General features: G+C 24.6%; 1 protein-coding gene across 2 annotated transcripts in view; it reads left to right on the top strand.

Annotated features, from left to right (window-relative positions):
• Positions 1–538: 538 nt before the first annotated feature.
• The window catches only part of LOC113553371 (acid sphingomyelinase-like phosphodiesterase 3a), a 196,206-nt gene continuing 177,362 nt past the window's right edge, over positions 539–19,382 (top strand). Inside the window, exon 1 of one of the 2 annotated variants that reach the window (XM_026956679.1) lies at positions 539–668. The gene's annotated coding sequence lies outside the window, so the exon portion shown is untranslated. Of the gene's footprint in view, positions 803–19,382 lie in introns of both variants that reach the window. The other variant, XM_026956678.1, reaches the window with a different exon arrangement.

Raw genomic sequence — 19,382 nt, 5'->3', positions numbered from 1 at the left:
TAATATTTATAGCTGTGTACTGGTGTTTGAATTACATTTTTTACAGGGATATCGAATAAATATCGCGCAATTTTAAGTACCATACGACGCACAATGTAAAAATCGAGATTTCAAATTTTGACGGAAAATTAAAAATAGGATAGCAGGTAATTTTCAATTTTTGAATTAAAGGTCCACGTAAAACACTTGAAATTGTGTAATTTTGTAATTTTTTTTTCATTTTAGGGCAAAAAACCATTTTTTTCTAGGACATGACATTCACAGCCCTAATAACTACGATAATAATTATGGTATCAAAACCAATTAGAGACGGGGTGATGGCGAAAACTCGTGGTAGCCCGTTAGCGTGTAACTGGTGTCGGTGAATTTCGTATGGACCGCCGAAGCGCTTGCGCTCCCTCTCCCCTCCAGGCCAATTGCTGTGGTGAAATGGCAAACGGCGGAGGGTTGATTTAGGGGTGGTTGAGGCGGTATTAGCCAGCCGCCGTGCGTGGCGCCCGAACCGAACGCAGTATTCTCGCTGACACGTAGGACAGACGTCGAACGTGTAGTCAGCGCCCGCGCGCCACTCTAACTTACTCGTCGACGACACTATACGAACGCGTAAAGTTTCACGGTGGGACGAAATCGCGTGGTTCCAGATTTGTACCATATTCCGCCAACTTCGGGTGAATACAATAATATTTTGGTTAACATTAACAGTTTTTCAAATTTTTCGCTTTTTATTTTTTTCCCGGGATCATTTTGATTTTTTTTTCAATTGGATAACACGTCATTTCGTCTAGGCAGACGTCTCATACCGGTAAGATACAAGATTGAATGCACAATGATAATAATAATAATAATAATAATAATAATATACAATATCATTATTCTCGCCCAGCTGTAGTGCACTGGTCTTCGTGCACTACTCACTATTTTCCCCGCTCTGTCCGCAGCCGCCCTATCGGTCTAATGCACAGACATTAAAAAACCATTACGCGACCGCGACTAGCCGCTAAAAACATGATATTATTATTACTTTCCGGCAGACGATCAATTTCCTATTTTCCGCACATTTTGTTCTTAAAAAATATAATATATAATATATTATGTGTGTATCGTATAAATTATATTATTATTACTATTATTATACTTAGACCAACGAGATTACTTGAAAAAAGGCGTTTCCCGCCACCACTCGTAATACCTACTATGATTATAGAAATGGGAATAAGTTAATTTACAAGGTAACATTTTACCAGTTAAATTTTTTTTCCACTCAAAATTTTATATTACCCCTTAAATTATTTTGATTTTCACTGTATTGTACTATAGATATAATGGTATACCACCAAATGGTTAACCGTATATATACCAACATTTCTTTATGGTTAACTGTTACTTATTATTATCACCGTACATAACTATTTATTGTTATTTTAGATTATATGTTGATAACATTTTTTACTTTTTATATTTTATATAAAGATAATAGTATAAGGTATTATTTTCACTAAGTTATATGCACTTGATTATTTTTACCGATTTTTCAATACATTTAGGGTAATTTTATTTTACTTAAATTCATTATACCTCTAACTATATTATACAAATGTATACGGTTACTTTAGTGGAATAAGCTACGATAACCATTGCTATCAATTACAATTTGAGCGCAACGAAGAAAAATGTCCATTTGTGAAACAATATTATGTTAGTTCTGTGACGCATTCGAGTCGGCCTGGAATATTAATCGAGTTAGATGTGAATGTGTCCCATGCACGAAGGACACCTTGATTAACGTTCTTATACAGTTGTAACATTTAGAAAATTGCAACCATATATAATAGTTCAAACAAATAGAGTATTAAAAAATGATAAATAAATATATTTGAAATTTCTTATCTTTTCCCCCCTATCACATTTTTCATACAACTTTTGGGGTTTTGCCGTAACCGTACTAAACCTGTCCTGACATTTTATTTTTTCTACAGTTATTTTATTCAAAATATATCAAAAATATACTATATAAGGATATTTAAGTTAAATAAATATGAATATATATATAAAACATATAGTTACGTATAAGAATGAAATATTGTATTAGCTTATTGTGTTAAAATAATTAATCGTCACCAAATCAATTACCTACCTTAATCATTTTACCATTACACTTTAATAGGTATTTTAATGTTAGCTTTATAATATAAAATAATTAACATTAGTTGATTGAATCTACAGGTTCTTATGTTAATTGCTTAAAAAGTGTATATTCATTGCAATAACAGTATTTATTAGTATATATTTATATAGGTAATTTCTTTTAAAATGTGTTGATTTATTTCCACAGTGATGTAATCTAATATATTTTAAGTTTAACGTCTTTGGAATTTTTCACTTTTTCATTTCATAGTTTTAGACATTTAAATAGAGATTCATGTAAATAAAATTCCTAGTATACTATATTAATATTGCTAAACGGTTAAATGTGGACATTTTTTGGAAGAATTATCGTCTCAATTATGGTAAAATATAGGGTACTTATATAATCATAAACAATTTCCTCACGAAAATTAACAACGTTCAAAATGTATCATCATATTATACTATATTATGCGCACGTTACGCATAGTACGCTTTCAAGTTCATAAAGACTTTGTGAAAAAAAAAACCGTATATTTTAATATGAAACAAGACAGTAGTTACATAACAATAGGTATTTGATAAGTTAGCTTTTTTTATGATAATGTACGTACATGTTGTGCCTGTATGACTGTATAGGTATAGTATATATTTTTTCTTCGTGTTATCATCAACTATAACCGATAATATGATAAATTATTGATTTTTATTCAAAAAAAAATATAGTATACTAAATGTCCAATGTAATTAATATTTTTTAACAAATAAAATTGTTTTTTTTTTTTTAATGTTTCAACGTCATGTTTCCAAAATTGTTTGAATAATTGATTATATACTATATATTATATTGGGCTACTGTTGGGTTAATATATGTTACATGAAACAAAGGAGTCGTTAAGATAGCTGTTTAAACTTCACTTCAAAGTCGATGTACTTACCCACAGACTGTCTTACGTGAAAATAATAATAATATATCCTTTACACATTCACGTATTACGTATAACTGTTTAAGATAATAACAATTTTGTTCTCTATTCTGTAATAACAAGTTTATTTCTGACACGTTCGTTTTTAGCGTACAAACATATTTTTCGTTTACTTTACTATTTACTATTTTTACTTATTTTTTTTTTCATTTAACGTCTCATCATTTTGATGTGCAGCTATATGTCGACACGTGGGAATTATAATATATCACATCGTTGCGCACAGTATTATAAATCCTTGATATCGACGACAATGAGGTGATTGCTTTGCTTTTGAGTTTATATAAAAATATAAATATATATATATATATATATATATAATATATGTACCACGAGTATAACAAACTTTTTAAATAAAAATAAAAAGTTTGCTCTTGTGTGATCTATCTCCCAAGGTGATTACTCATAAAAAGTATATACAAAAACACATTTTAAATATTACAATATCTAGTTGAACGAAATTATACGACTTTAGTGTATAATATTATAATACTATAATATACCAACACTTTATAGATTAAAAAAAAAAAGTGTGACAGATATGAAATGTAAGAATAAATATTTAAAAAAATCTTTTCATGGAAATAAAAACTTTAGATAGAGTACTTAAAAATAATTACTGATTGTCATTATTATTAAGTACTGTTAGGAACTACAATTTTGAATAAGTGTATGATGCATAGGTATTATAATATAATTACGTTTTATATTTTAAAAATGGCATTCCGATATCCAATTAAATATGAACGTAAAATACACAAAATACATTTAAGTGTATGCAATTATTATTTTCTATTATTTTTAGATTTAGTTTACCACAATTTTATTAGAATAAAAATTAACCTAAAAATAAACAATTGTAACATGATTTTAAGATACTTTTCTATGATACATAATTTCCAAAGTTGTAGTATTTAAATTTTTTTAGAAAGACAGCTGATTAATATAATTAATATAATATCTTGAATCATCTGAAAACTAACTTAAATAATTCCTTTAATCATTATAAGAAAAAAATAATTTTATTTGATATTAAATATATATTATTATTATTATTATTATTATTTCTTTCTTAATATGTCATAAATTCCAATAGAAAAAAAAATATAAATTATCAATACTATTACGTAAAAATTATTTTTAGTTTTTTTTATACATTTTATAAAATTATCATTTAACTGATATTAAAAATATTTCAATTTGTGTAGTTATTATACCTTTAACAAAGATAAGTCATCACAAAGCAATTAAGAAAATTTATATTTTAATTAATAAAAAATAGTATGACATTTTATATTGTTTCATCTATAAATAGTAAATACGTTTTTATAATACTGTTCAAATTGTAAATAATTTTATGAATAGGACAAAATTATTAACGTTTTATATATCTACAATCTTTTAGTATTTTGATACGAAAACAGTGTATTTGTATAATAATTATAAATGCATATAATTCCAGTATGAATATTTCGAGGAATATTTAAAATTAAATACATTAAGAAGCTACATTAATAATTTTATTAAACAATTAGAATTAATAACAAATAAAATAAAAGACTGTTTTAAAATTATAATTTAAGAAGCTTAAATTAACGAAAAAGATTACATAAACACAAATTAAGATTATAGTGGCTATTAGGTAAACTTACAGAGAATAATGACTATATTTATTTGAATATATCAGTGCAATCAAAAGAACATTTTAACGTAAGTTTTTCAAATATTTATTTATTCAAAATAAAAGCAACCGTCGTTCATTTGATTATCATTTAGATTGTATATAGCAGGTATTCAATAATTTTGAAACTCTTAATAACTATATGCATATTTTAAAACCAACATGAAGCAATAACAGGTAACACTGATGTACATTTATAATGTAAAATATTTAATAATTTATTTAGCTATATCATATTATCGTCTATTAGTCTCAATCAGTGTAATGATCGTTTTCAAACTTATTGGATGCCCTGTATATCGTATATGCGCTAAAATGTATACAATAAATATTATATTATAACGACTTTGTAAGTATATATTTTTCAAATTAAAATCAATTGAGACACGTGCCAGGAACTAATTTAAACGCGTTTATGCAATCGGCAATATAAAACCATCTAATTAAACTGTTATAAAAAATGAAATTTGGCTCCAAAATATGATCTATAATAGTCTATATGAGTACATTTAAACAAAATTACTTACAAATATTATTTATCAAGTTGAAATGGTTAATTATCATAATTTAATGAAGTTGTCTCTGTATGAAGTAAAATAAAAAAAAATCAGACGATGTCTACAAATATTCACAGCATTAGATTACAACCGCTATAAGAAGTTTGTATTTGAAAAAAACAAACTTATTATTACCATACAAATAAATTAAAATATACTTTATCGAACTTTTTTATTTAATTTATATATAATAATTATATAAATAAAATAAAATATTTATAATCAATTTTGATGATAAAAAAAAAAAAAAAAAAATACATTTATTTAGAATAAATACATCAATAATTAAATAATAATATCAATAAGACGAATGATATACAATGATATGAAATCAAAAAACCTAAATAAAAATAGATTTTATTCATACAAATGTATTAACGGACGAAATGAATTTAATTCCGAAAGGCACAAAAAGGTTTTGAATTATAGTATAAAAAATTAATAGACATCTTCAAATAATATATCAATTCCATTACATTGGATGGGAAACTCAATCTTAATTTATCGACATTGATTTATTTATTAAAAAAAAAAAAAAAATTGAATATAATGCTGCTTAATATTAAAAAATACAATTTAGGTAAAAATTAAATGGGATTTATATTTATTAATATTGACTTCGTAGAATATGTAATAATTGATTTTCTCTCGAAATGTTGAACATCTTATGGATTTTATGAAATAACTAAAATGATTTAAGTACACATAATAGTCAAAATATCTGATGTTTCGTTTGCAGACCTTTTGTAAATAAGACTATAAGATGGTATTTTTGTATCTTTGTAGATAGCATGTCTACAGATATTTTGCTTATATCTCTCGGTGAATAGTTCTTTGATCATTTTTATTTATTGATGTAAATAGCGAGTAACTTATTACCAATAATATAAGAAGCAATATAAATTTATATTTTCTATAATTTTCAACATACTAATAACAATATAATATAAATTTATAACATAGTAAACAAATGAAATATTACTGATTTATTTGAAGTCCAATAAATTTTAGACTAATGCTTGCTTTAAGCAGCATATAAAAATGAGTTATAAAAACAGAAAAAAAATGTATGTGTATTAAAATGTATATACTATTAAAAACCATTTTTATTTTTCTATATAATTATATTGTATAATAATTATGAAGAGATTTCATTATTTTACTGATTTTTTAAAACGTATTTAAAAATTGTCTAAATATATTCGTATGCTTATATATAATGAGATTTTGAAACTGTAAAGGATACAGTTAAAAAGTATTTTTAGTTTTTCACACCTTTTCCATTTCAAGCTGGTTTACATTTCATACAAAGCATAATATGAAGGATACCTTGTAACTCTTTTGTATTTTCTCTTACCGATCTGCTATACATGTTCGTACGCGTCACATAATGTTATGCTTAAACATTGGCTGTACGTTATGCTATCATTTTATCTTTTTTGAAAAATTATTTTTACTTTTTGTTTTTGGCAACTAAATTAGATAAACTAGGTACGTCATATAATACATATTTTATTGTATGTTTATAGTTTATACTAAATAATTATTGAACTACGACATAATCATATATTCATATTAATATTATAACTATCGAATTATCATTGTCAATAATTAAACTATATACTACATCTACTCAAGTGTTATTAATTATATGTTCATAAGTAACGAACAATAAATAAAAATTTCAATAAAAATTATTAAAATAATAAAATAAAAATAAAAATATGGCATAATTTCGCTACAAAAATACGATATTGAGGTCAAATTTAAGATGTTTAGTAATTTATATTATATCCGATTATAAATAAAATATATAATAAATCAATTTAAATCAATTCATCGACATTTATCAGCCTGAAATAGACCTAATGGATTGTAATTATTTGTATAATTGTATTAATGTACTTACACAGATCTCTAAAAGTATGTAATCTACTTAATCAGAACTGTATAAGCTGTTGTTGAATATCAGTTGGGCGTAAATTAGTGACGTGATCTGACAACTCAATAGTTTAAACGCTAAACTACGATTAGTTATGTTATACTGTGTGTTGATTTGTAAATTCCATTTCAATTAATAGTAAAAATAATAGTTTTATATATAAAATAAATGTTATTTAAATAAAATATATAATATTCCCATATTATTTAAACGGTTTCTATTTTAAATTAAAAATGGATGACAAATTAAATTAATTTTAAATCGTTTAGCACATTGTGTTCCGATACCAAATTATCTGCATTTGTTTGTAATACATCAACATTTAAAGCCAATACTTAGTTTTCAAAAATAATTCCAAGAAAAATATTATATATTTTAAACTGTAATATTTTTTTATATATAACTTATTAAACAATTATAATTAGTCATTTTATATTTAATGACTAATTTATACTTTTAACGTAGGTACCTAATATAATATACTATACTATTAAAATAGAATATGCTATCAATATAGAAATTATGTTTTACTATGTACGCATGTAATATTAGTATACAATTTTGTATTATTAAATAATATTGTTTTATGTATATTACAATTGTATAATGGATATATTGTATAATATTACAGTTAAATGATGATTCTGATAAAATTTTAATGAAAATAACATCGTTATGAGGATATTTTATTAGTAGGTATACTATTATTTTTTTTTTTCATGAAATTTATTTGGAAAATAATTTTAAAAAATATTGGTGACGACGTGGGCATTTGTCCGTATAGGATTTTAATCATCCACCGACAAATTACAACAATAATCGTTGTATTAATATATATATGTAAATATTTTTTTTTTATTTTATTTTTTTTTAATACTTGGTTATATCAAAAGCGTGACTAGAATAATAATTGCGTTAAATTTTTTCTTAGAAATTATTTTTAATACTTGAAGTCAAATTATTTTTTAACTAAAACATAATATAATATAAAAATTATATTATACTATTATAAAAAAAAATATAAAACAAATTGTTTACAAAATCGTTTGCTTAAAACATACTGACGTCGACGGAAAAATTCTATTTGTGAAATGAATTACGAACGAAAAAAAATGACAAAAGTCAACAGCAAAACGAGATTTCAGAATTTACTTTATTTTATACGCAATATTTTAATACGTGTACATGATATTATATTGAAATAAATGTGTAAACATATATTTTTAACAGTGTAAGAGATAATATTTCAGCGTTTGGTCCAGATCTTTGGTTTAATTGCACGCGAGTTCGTTTTTCTACGGCGAACACCGTGAAAATATTCACTCAGTTCACTTTTAATCTGATTGAAGAGTTCACCAAAAGTATGGATACACGTTTGGACGTGCGCGCCGGGAACAGGTGTTCTCCGCAAGCGAGTTTTTTCGACTCATCAATCACGGAACATAAATGATTAATAACAGCACGAAAACGTATTGCCGACAACGGCCGCCGACTTACAATAATGTTCTCGAATCTAGTGGGAATTGTCCGAGAAACACGACTGAAACACTAACACTATGTATTTACACAATATATTATTATAAAGGCGGACATGGTGTAACCGTATAGTGCTGGCAATGTTCATGTGGCATGACACGCGTCTTGGAAATATTATTGTTATTATTTAAGTAATTATGCCGTACAACTATTTGCTTCCGAGAAGTTTCGAGACGCTGTCGATGGTATTATTATATAGTGATACCGTTGCATACTTCTTATACTTTTCGGGGAAGATTAAACTGACAAGTGGGACTCTATAAGACGCGCGAGAGATTTCGGTCCTTAGATATGAGACGAAAGGATAAGTACGTGTGTGTATATCTATATATTATAAACGTATAGTTATCATTTTTGGCTATCTACCGAAACTTCTTCGATTCTTAGTTTTTTTCCTCTTATACCGAACAAAACATCCGACTTCGTATTTTTCATTTTTTGCCTAACTACTCTGCTGCCACTATTATATCAATGATTGTGGCTCACATGTAAATGCATGCATATTTTTTTCTATTAAGACCGATTTATCAACTTTGACAAGCGTTAGGATCGGGTTTAAAAAGAAATAATGTTAATAATAATAATAATAATTAATGTTTTTAGTTGGATTGTTTTATTTTTACACTGTTCGCTGTATTTCCGTACTATAAAAAACGTAATTATTCTATACATATAAAAACGTCTAAATAAGCGATTAAGTTTTTATTTTTTAGAAAACGTGCATATTTTTATTTAAAATGTTAATTCAAAAGTTCATCCAATCGACCTAAAATGCTTATACTTACTTAATTAGAAAGGCTATACTCGGGTGAAGAATGGTTTTTGGACCCAACTTTAATATACCAACCTTAGAGAGCACGGTATAGACGGTATAGATAGAGATCTGGTACTCCCATTTCGAAATAATCCGATGTGATGACGAGACCACCATTTGCATCGAGCTTTGTGACCAGAAAACTATAAATGAACCTACTGTAATGGTTTTCTTACAAAACTTACTTTGTAGAAGATTCTCAAACTAACTGTAGCTTGATCCATACACAGGACGTGACAAAAATATACTAAATATAATATTATTAAATTTAGTTAAAAAAAAAATTAATCAAAATAAAATTATTACATTTTTAAATCAGTTATTTCTGTTATAATATTATATATATATAAATGTATAAATTATTATCTCGAGGATTATATTTTATGATGTTACAAATATTCAAGTGTCATGCTGCCAGCGATCATTCCATGCTAAAATACAATACTTTATTCAAGACCACTTCGATATTTATTCGAGCTGCCGTTCAAATAGAAATGAAAATAAATTAGCCACCTTTGTTACATGGAGTATTAAATATTAACAGGTTAAGGAGAGACGTCCATTGGTACGGTTTTTTTTCGCCAGTCCATTTGCTGTTCAATGAAAATAATTAATATTTTTTTATTCGATTAGTTAAAAAAATTAATATTATTATTGATTTCTTATAATATCTGACAGTATATTGTAAGATTTTTCCAATCGTCTTCTATCGTGATTTTCATAAACACAAGTGTACAACCATAGAAAAAAATGGAGTTTTATATTTAAAGTGATTTTTCATTAATGTTTATTTGATTTATTTTAGGGTATTGAAAACAAGGAGAACATACTAGAATTTATTTTGTCGTGAAATGTACTATATAATCATATTTTCATTACCCCATTACTTAAAAAAAATTAAAACTCAGTAAAAAAAAATATTTATAACTATTTTACTACTAATTATCGTCATATAAATATAACATTTTATTTTTCAAAAATATTAAACAAACAATTTCTGAATTTAAACAATGTTGTTTACACTGCATATTTTATATAAAATATAAATAAATAACTTTTAGACTATAGTATTAAAAAAAAACGAAAACCTATCACTACATTTTAAACGGTTCATGTCAGACATTAAAGTACTTAATAATAAATAAAAAATGAGTTTTTTAATCGTAAAATAATGTTAAATATCATATAATTTGTATTGAATAAATCAATTAAAAAAAAAAAACCAATTGTTCAAGACAAAAAAAGTAAAGTTAAAATAAATATTTTGAATGTTTCAGTTTTAATGATCATATGATGTATGATATATTACTATGTTATATAATCATAAAATATTTGCAATGACTTAAATGTATTTCTTATTAGAAAGAAAATTAAACAAACTATAACCATGTATATGACAATGCATAGATACTCATTTTAGAATTGCCTCAATAGTTTGTTGTGTTCAACATAATATTAAAAACTACTCTAATATTGGATTCCCACATAAACTGTTTTTTATTTTTTTTTGTAAAAAATTTCAATAGCTTTAGTAAAATTGTTGATCAACAGTATTGTTTAGTATACTATATATTATATTATATAGGTAAAATATATTATACCACTTTCAGTTATTATGTAAAATACATTAATATTGTTACATTGTTACATACCTAAGCTTTGTGTCGATGAAATATTTAACTTCAATTTGAAAATCAGTTTTTTCTGAACATTTTTCAGTCATACATTTTTATTATACAATTTACATATTATATATAATATTATTATAAAACAAAAGTAATTATTTATCAATTAGGATTTTGTATATTATATATATATATATATATATATATTACACTAGTCAAGGTGAGGTGTTTAGTTAAAGCAAACAAATTTTTCATGTTTTGAGTAGGTATCGTGTCATGTCATAATAAACTCAAGACAAGAGGTGAAATGAAGATATTATCCTGTTTTATTCAAAGTGAAAAGTTTATTATTTTTTTTTTTTTTTGAGGTAGTATTAAGTATACATATAATGTATGTGAGGCAGAGCAGACAAAAAATATACACTCACGTGAAAAGAGGTAAAGAAAAAATAGAAACTTTGGAGCTATTAAAGGACATCTCCCAATAACGTTGCCATAACTTTTCCTATTAGCCAAGGCGTTTCAATATTGCGAGACCTCATCGTAAAGTCTTGCTTTCTAGCCAAGGCACCTCGTGTCCTACTGTCATTTGAAAAATTACTCAAAACTTTCATATTGGGCTTTATTAAAGTTTTGTCAGAGTTTCACTATTTCACTGTTTCAACGACACCTATTTTATTTAATTCCATTCTTTCCTTCATCATCCTCCCAACTCCATAGTTAGTATCGATGTATATATATTTTTTTTAAATACAATTTGAAATGCTTTTTGTCAATATACATGAAGTCGTGTCACGTATCATTGACCAAACCTATGCCCCCCTTTAACTTTTTTTTTCAACATAATTCACTCTTTTTCTCTCTCATACACATCCACACACACACACATTACATAAAACAATAAAAGTATAATATAGAATATAAAAGTCACGTACAAGCTATTAAAAATGATATCTATATATTTTTATGCTGTCAAAGTAACTTAAAATCACAATATATAAAATATAAATATATATTTAATTATGATACTAAATTATAAGTATAGTAAAAATAAAAAAAATAAGCACATAGGTACCACTCAACTATATATTAGGTGTCAATGGGTCATTATTATGAGTGTGTAAAAAATTCGAATTCATGATATACCGTTGTGTATGAAAAACAACCATGAGTAGAAACTATCTGTCAGACTAGTGACATAAAAAGGAAGTGAATTCAGTAATATAGTTTTTTTTATTTAACTATAACAATAATTATTTTACTTTTAAGTTTTAGTATTACTCTAATTTATATAATTTGTTTAACAAAAAATGTACATTTATTTTTTTCATTACTATTTAATCATTTAATTATTATAATAACATATTTATATTACTCAAAATATAACAATATCTTTTTGTAAATACCATAAAACAGTAAAAATATATTCATGTTATGAATAAATAATACCATAAGTATTACATTTTCATTTCTTAGGTATACTAACCAAAATCTTCATGAGTTTTGTTAAGATTTTAACTTTTATTGATTATAAAAAAAGTATTGTGACTAAACCTACGTTTTAGATATTTCTAATTATTTAAATTATATTATAAAAAATAAACATTTACTTTGATTAAAACTTAAATAAAAAAAAAACTGGAATAAGTTATACGATTATACTTTATTAAATACGTAGTTGTATATTTAATTTAAATATCCATTGAAAAATACAATTTTAACTTTTAAGTACACTATTGGTTTATATAATTTATTGGATTGTCTTTATATGTTACAATTTTAATTAAATATTAATGATTGATATCATGCCTATTATAAGTATAGCATAAAAAGAGTTCTAAAATAAAGGAGTATAAGATAACTGAAATTAAGTATATGTCAATATAAATATATATATATATATATATATATTTATATTATGAATATATAATCAAAATATATTCATACCATAATTCTCCTGCATTGATTTAACATAACTATAGTAAAATAGTATACATCACTAAAATATAATATTAAATATTTTGTTGTCAATAATATTTCACTGTTGTTAAAAATTCAAATGATATAAATATTTACAAATTTTGCCACTCTACAGAAGTATTGCAGTACTGGATAGATTATATTTTATTCTTCATCAACTAATCTGTAAAAAGTCATGTGTTTACATTTATTTATAATTTAAAATATTCCATTTAAGATATTTTAATTTAATATTATGCGTAATACATATATTATACAATATATAAATTAAATCATTATACATTAATATTATTACACTACAGTATATTGAAAATAGCAATATTATATAATTATTTATCATTGATAATTTATTGTTTTTTTTTCCTGAGTTGAATTTGATAATAAATAATTACCGAAAATATTGAATAATAATAATAATAATAATAATAATAAAACTTATAAAACTAATAATATCTCACTCCGTATACATTTATTATAATTTATATCACCGATCACCGTCTTGTCATCGATACCAATGTTCGTAATTGGAAAACTAGAAGCTACATATTATATAGAATTTTTTATTTTTTTGTTACAAAATATTTTTTTTATTTAATCTGTTTCACAAGGAACAATAAGAACAATTTATGAAGAAAAAAAAATGACAGATTGGATTGATAATATTAGTAGAGGCCTCTCAGTGGATGTACTACGACATGATAAACATTTTAGTTAGGTAGCAGGTCACGACACCACTTTCTCACACACGAGTATAATATAGAATTAATACATAGAATTAATTACATTTTTTTAGATATATAAAAAAAGGTCATTTATAACACAGTAAAACCACAGATATACAAGTTATTTATATATTAAATTGAATATTTTTTTTTTAGTCATTCTTTATACTAAAGGTTAATTTAATAGTTATTTACTTTTAGTATTTAAATTACAGTAATAATTTACTTTTAGTATTTTAACAGCAGTAAAAATGCAGGTAACTGCACCATTTTACGGTGGAAGGTGTAGGTGTGTGAAGGTTAATTTTCACTGTAGATATTTTACTTAGATGTTCTGGTAAAACTAAATATAATATAAGTATATAAATGATATGTATATTAAAATATCGTAAGAGTAACAAGCTCGGATTTGAGATTTTGAGCGTTAAGCGGTTTTAATACAAAATTATTATTTTTTGCTTTTACTTCATCTCCCTAGGTAAAAAAAGTGAGATAATAGATGATACATCGACAATGAATCTAAACCTCAGGTGTTGCGGTCGATTATCGAGTCCAATTTTAATCGGGTGAAATCCGGAGAATCGGTAATTTAATAGTTTGATCTCCTGGACACATCGTTAAAGAGATCTCGTTGACTTGTCGACTAGACGCATATTTTTCGCGGAATAATTCGTTACATGAGAATTTCGAACTACAGAAGAAATAATATTGTTGATGTATACCCAGTACCCACGCAAATGTCAGCAGAAGTTTTTTTTTATTATCAAATTCAATCTACCCCAGTCAAAATCTATTTGTCGGAAGTATAAATGGTAGATTTAAAATGTGAGTCGCTAAATAATATATCACTGGTATCAATTTTCTTCGGATGTCTCCAGTGAGTCATCCAACGTCGGGTGCAACAAGGGTTTTCCCATATGTGTATTTATTTCGTAGCGTTTCACACATGCACCCATCCAGGCAGGGCCAGGCAGAGTATAATATAGTAATATTGTCCAATATATAAACGTTCCAATAAGTTTCCAATAAGTTCGACACAAACTGTTGTTTTTCATCATATGATTTGTATTATTTATAGGTAGATATTTTTATATTTTTTTTCTTTATCAAACGCATAAATATTTTAATAATTCATTTAATTTTTATAGCTACTTATTATATATTATTTATGTATTAATTAAATATTTAAAAAAAAAAGAAAAACCCAAACAATTCATTTATAATATGATATTATTTATTACTAAAATTTTAAACAATCAATTTTACACATTAACTATATTTTTTAACTTCAGAAATTATAAATTGTGTAGAAATTTAAAGGTACTTAAATCTATTTGATATGTGTCTTGAAAAAAAAACTTAATTTAAATAAAAAACAATAACATAGATCTATGACAGTATTTTATTCATTGATTTTATATAGACTATAATGATTATTTATTATTATTTTATTAATGTCGAACATCGGTGATATGTAAATAACTGTTATCAATCAATGTTCAAAGTTTAAATACATCTTATTTTAGTTGAAAATGTAATTTTAGTTTAAACTATATTGTAAATTTACTATATTATAGTTTGACTATAATAGTTGTTGTTGTTGTCAAGTTGTTGTTTAAAAAAAAATTAAATTTTAAAATTTGAATTAAAACATACGCATATTGTTCATAAAACAAATAACACTTAAGACAACCATGTTACACCATCAATATAATACTGGATTATTAATAAAATATAAAAATTAAAACATTTTTTTTTTATTTATGACGACAAAAAATCTTGATTGAAAGTTAAAATTTGTTATTGTTCAGACGTTATTCATTTATTAAACATTTTTTCTGTAATGCATAGTTGGAATTTTTTAACAATACAGTGTATTGTTTGCAAAATTTAGTACATATTTCAAGCATAAATCATTTTTTCTTCAACAGAGACTATCTTCTTGTTTAGTCTTGCTCAATTAATAGTCCAAATTAGACAAACAAAAATGTACTTTATTAGGTATAAATTAATATAAATTAATTGTTTTTAAACTTATTTTATAATGTATTATATTATTATATTTGTATCAAGTATAATTATTATAATGTGTGTTCGTTGACACATCTACAAAATGCTTACAGGTTGAAAATCACTAACCACTATCATTTACTATAGATAATTTATACGTTTTAGAGTATAATAATTGTATTATTAGAACACATTATAAGTTCATAAATATTAAATCACAATTCTTCCTAACGAATCAGGCTTAATTTTTAGTGAAGAACGAAATATGTCAAATAGAATTTATTAGGTAATAATAAATTACATCTTAATCCTCGTTTGTTTCTGGAATAAAATATGACATACTTTTATAAAAAAAAATGTATTTTGAAATAATTCAGTTTATGAGCTTCCCGAGTTTCTGTTGAACTTTACTAGTGGAAATTTAAAAATAAATGTTTCATCTAGTAAATTATATCCAATTGCCATATTAATTTAGGTAGTTTAAATATATATATAATATATACCCCTCTTAATCTAAATAAATGATCAATGCTTTAACTCAAATTAAATACAAATAAATAAATGACGCATAGTAAGATCCTATATTGAAAGATTTAAGTCTTTTGCAAGACAGGCACATTAGTATTTTTCAAAAATCTGTTCTGTTACTTTATGAATATAATTTATGAAGATTTTAATCATTTTAGTTGATTCATCGTACTTTTTATTTTATAAAATTAATTATTAATAAGTAATGACATGTCCAAAATGTGCCTTAATTTTGGTACTTAATACTCAATAGACAATACCTATGTTTAAGCACAGAGATATTTTCCCACAAAAATATAATGTTACAAAGTTAAAGTGTATTTTTTAATTATTACAATAAAAGAAGGTTTACTTTTTAAAATAATATTGATTAACCGATGTGTTATTTTTCCACGGTAAACATTTTACAGTGTTATTAATTGTGTTCATTTTATATATTTATAAATATAAAAACACTATTGAGTGTTTGTTTATTATAATAAATACAATTATTGATTGGATCCATAGTACACATTTATACATTAATCATTAGAAATGATTAAATCGAATTCGCCTTTGAATTATTTATGAGAAGCAAGCCCAAAATTTAAGTTGTTCTTTAAAAGTTATATTTATTTTACTTAGTTATTTTATTTTATTTTAATGCATCGTATGGAAATATTGTCATTTTTATTATTAATTCAAATATTTAAAACGATAAAATAATATATTTTATGTCTAATGGTTTTTATATGTAATTTTTTTTATTTTATGTAGATAATCCACTATATTTAAACATATAACTTAATAAGAGATATAATACATACGTATCCATACATATTAGAAATGCCTGAGTGAACGACTTATTAGCAATAGAACATTTGACGTTTAAATAATATTCGTTTTATATTACAGTAAGCGAAATTGTATGTTTTAAATAAGCTGAATTCGAATCGTGTTAACTATTAATTCACATTAGGTCAGTTTTGATCATTTTAATCAGTCCTTTTTTTAGTATAATTTTTATTGAATATCCACCGTTGTGATTTTTATTAATAAGACTGCTTAAAAGTAAATAAGTCCAATGCTAAAAGTTGATGAGAATTTTTGATAAAATCTGTAAAGTAATGTTTAAAAAATATATGCAAGTAGGTATTTACAGCTTTGCTGTAAATTATAACTCGAGGTCACTTTCACGATTGTGTTAAATTTGATTTTAATCAATCATTTTACATGAAACACATTTCTGAGTGCAGACAGTGTATTAGACTAAATCGCCATGTATAGTACATATATGTTTTTTCTACATTTATTTATAGAAAAAAAAATAAATAAAAAACATTTCGAAAATGTCAATTGTCCACGAATAATTCAGAGAGTGAAAATATTTTTAAGACTATACTATTTAAATTATTTTTTTTTTTTTTTGAATAAAAATAAAAAATCAATTTAGTCAAAATTGGCTTAGCGTAAAAATCCTTGTTTTTCCTTCATTTTTTGTTTGTATTTCTCGATTATAAAAAAGATTTGGACATTTTTAATTTTAAACTCTTTAAAATATAAACTAGATCCAATTTTTTTTTATCCAAAACCATACTCAACGTTGAAAATTGAAGCATTTTATCGACAACTTATTGTAGGTTAAAAAAAAAAATCACTCCGCTCAGGATCTAAAATGGCTAATAGAATACAACCTGTTATGAACCGTCTTTTGAATGAATTGATTTATTATTTAATTTAAATTTAATCCATCCATTACCACCTACTCAATAATGAGACACACTCAACACCTACTATACAGTATACCAAGTTATTTTTAGTTAATGTCCGTTGTGTGTTGAAAACATTTTTTGTTCCTCGGTCGAAAATCTTAAAAACTCAATAAGAGATTTCAATGAATATGATTTCTTTTCAAGTATTTTTACGTCAACTAGTTTACAAAAAAAAAAAAAAATGTACAGGTGTTCATAATTTTCACACACCCCGTTACTTAATTTAATTTAATTTTTTTGAAATGTATTAATACTTAATATAACGAATAAAAATCAATTAAATTGTTTATTTGTGATAAACTGAAAATTAATACAATTTATATTGAACATTTTAAATATCATATATAATATAACTTATACAACATACTATCTTCAATAAGAATTTTAAATTATTCCTATGTTTCATATTATTATTGCTGACTATACGAGCGGGCTCGTTTGCGTGGTATGTAATAGATTTTACACCTTGTAAGTAAACGCTTTGACTTTGAGTAATAATAAGACATGTGCCTGACAACTGGCAACTTTCTTAGTCCAATTATGTAATGATATGCGATTACGATTATCTGTTATATACTCGTACTTTGCTTCAGATCTATTACGAAATCAAATGATAATATTCCGTTAGATGTACATTGTTCATAACATAGCTTTCCACAGTGTTCAGGTTTTGTGATTCCGTTTGAACTGTTGAATGGACGGTAAATTGACCTCAATTTTACACACCAACACTGTATTATCAGGAAGTTCAGTGATTTTTGCAACGTGACTAGCGCTATCGATATAGCTTTTCACTTTGTTTTTGTCAGAAAATTTGACTTCAAACTTCTGCAGAAATCTATTCCAGGAGTCGTATTTGCGATTTTAAGCATCGGAATGACAGAATCTGATTTGTACCATAAAACTAGTTTAATTATGTGTTTCCTCGTCGAGTTCCACCAGTATTTTAAATATTTAACTAATAATTGTATATTTATAAGTAGGTTCATATACTTATAGGGAAATATTATATAATATTAAAATATTTAGAAAAAATAATTTTAAAAGGGGGAAACAGAAAACTACTCAGCTATTGTTTAGTAGACGGATGCTTAATGTATCTAGTAATTGAGAAGCAATTCATTGT

The sequence above is a fragment of the Rhopalosiphum maidis genome, chromosome 2, assembly GCF_003676215.2.
Source record: "Rhopalosiphum maidis isolate BTI-1 chromosome 2, ASM367621v3, whole genome shotgun sequence".
Taxonomy (NCBI): domain Eukaryota; kingdom Metazoa; phylum Arthropoda; class Insecta; order Hemiptera; family Aphididae; genus Rhopalosiphum; species Rhopalosiphum maidis.
This window is presented reverse-complemented; position numbering and strand designations above follow the sequence as displayed.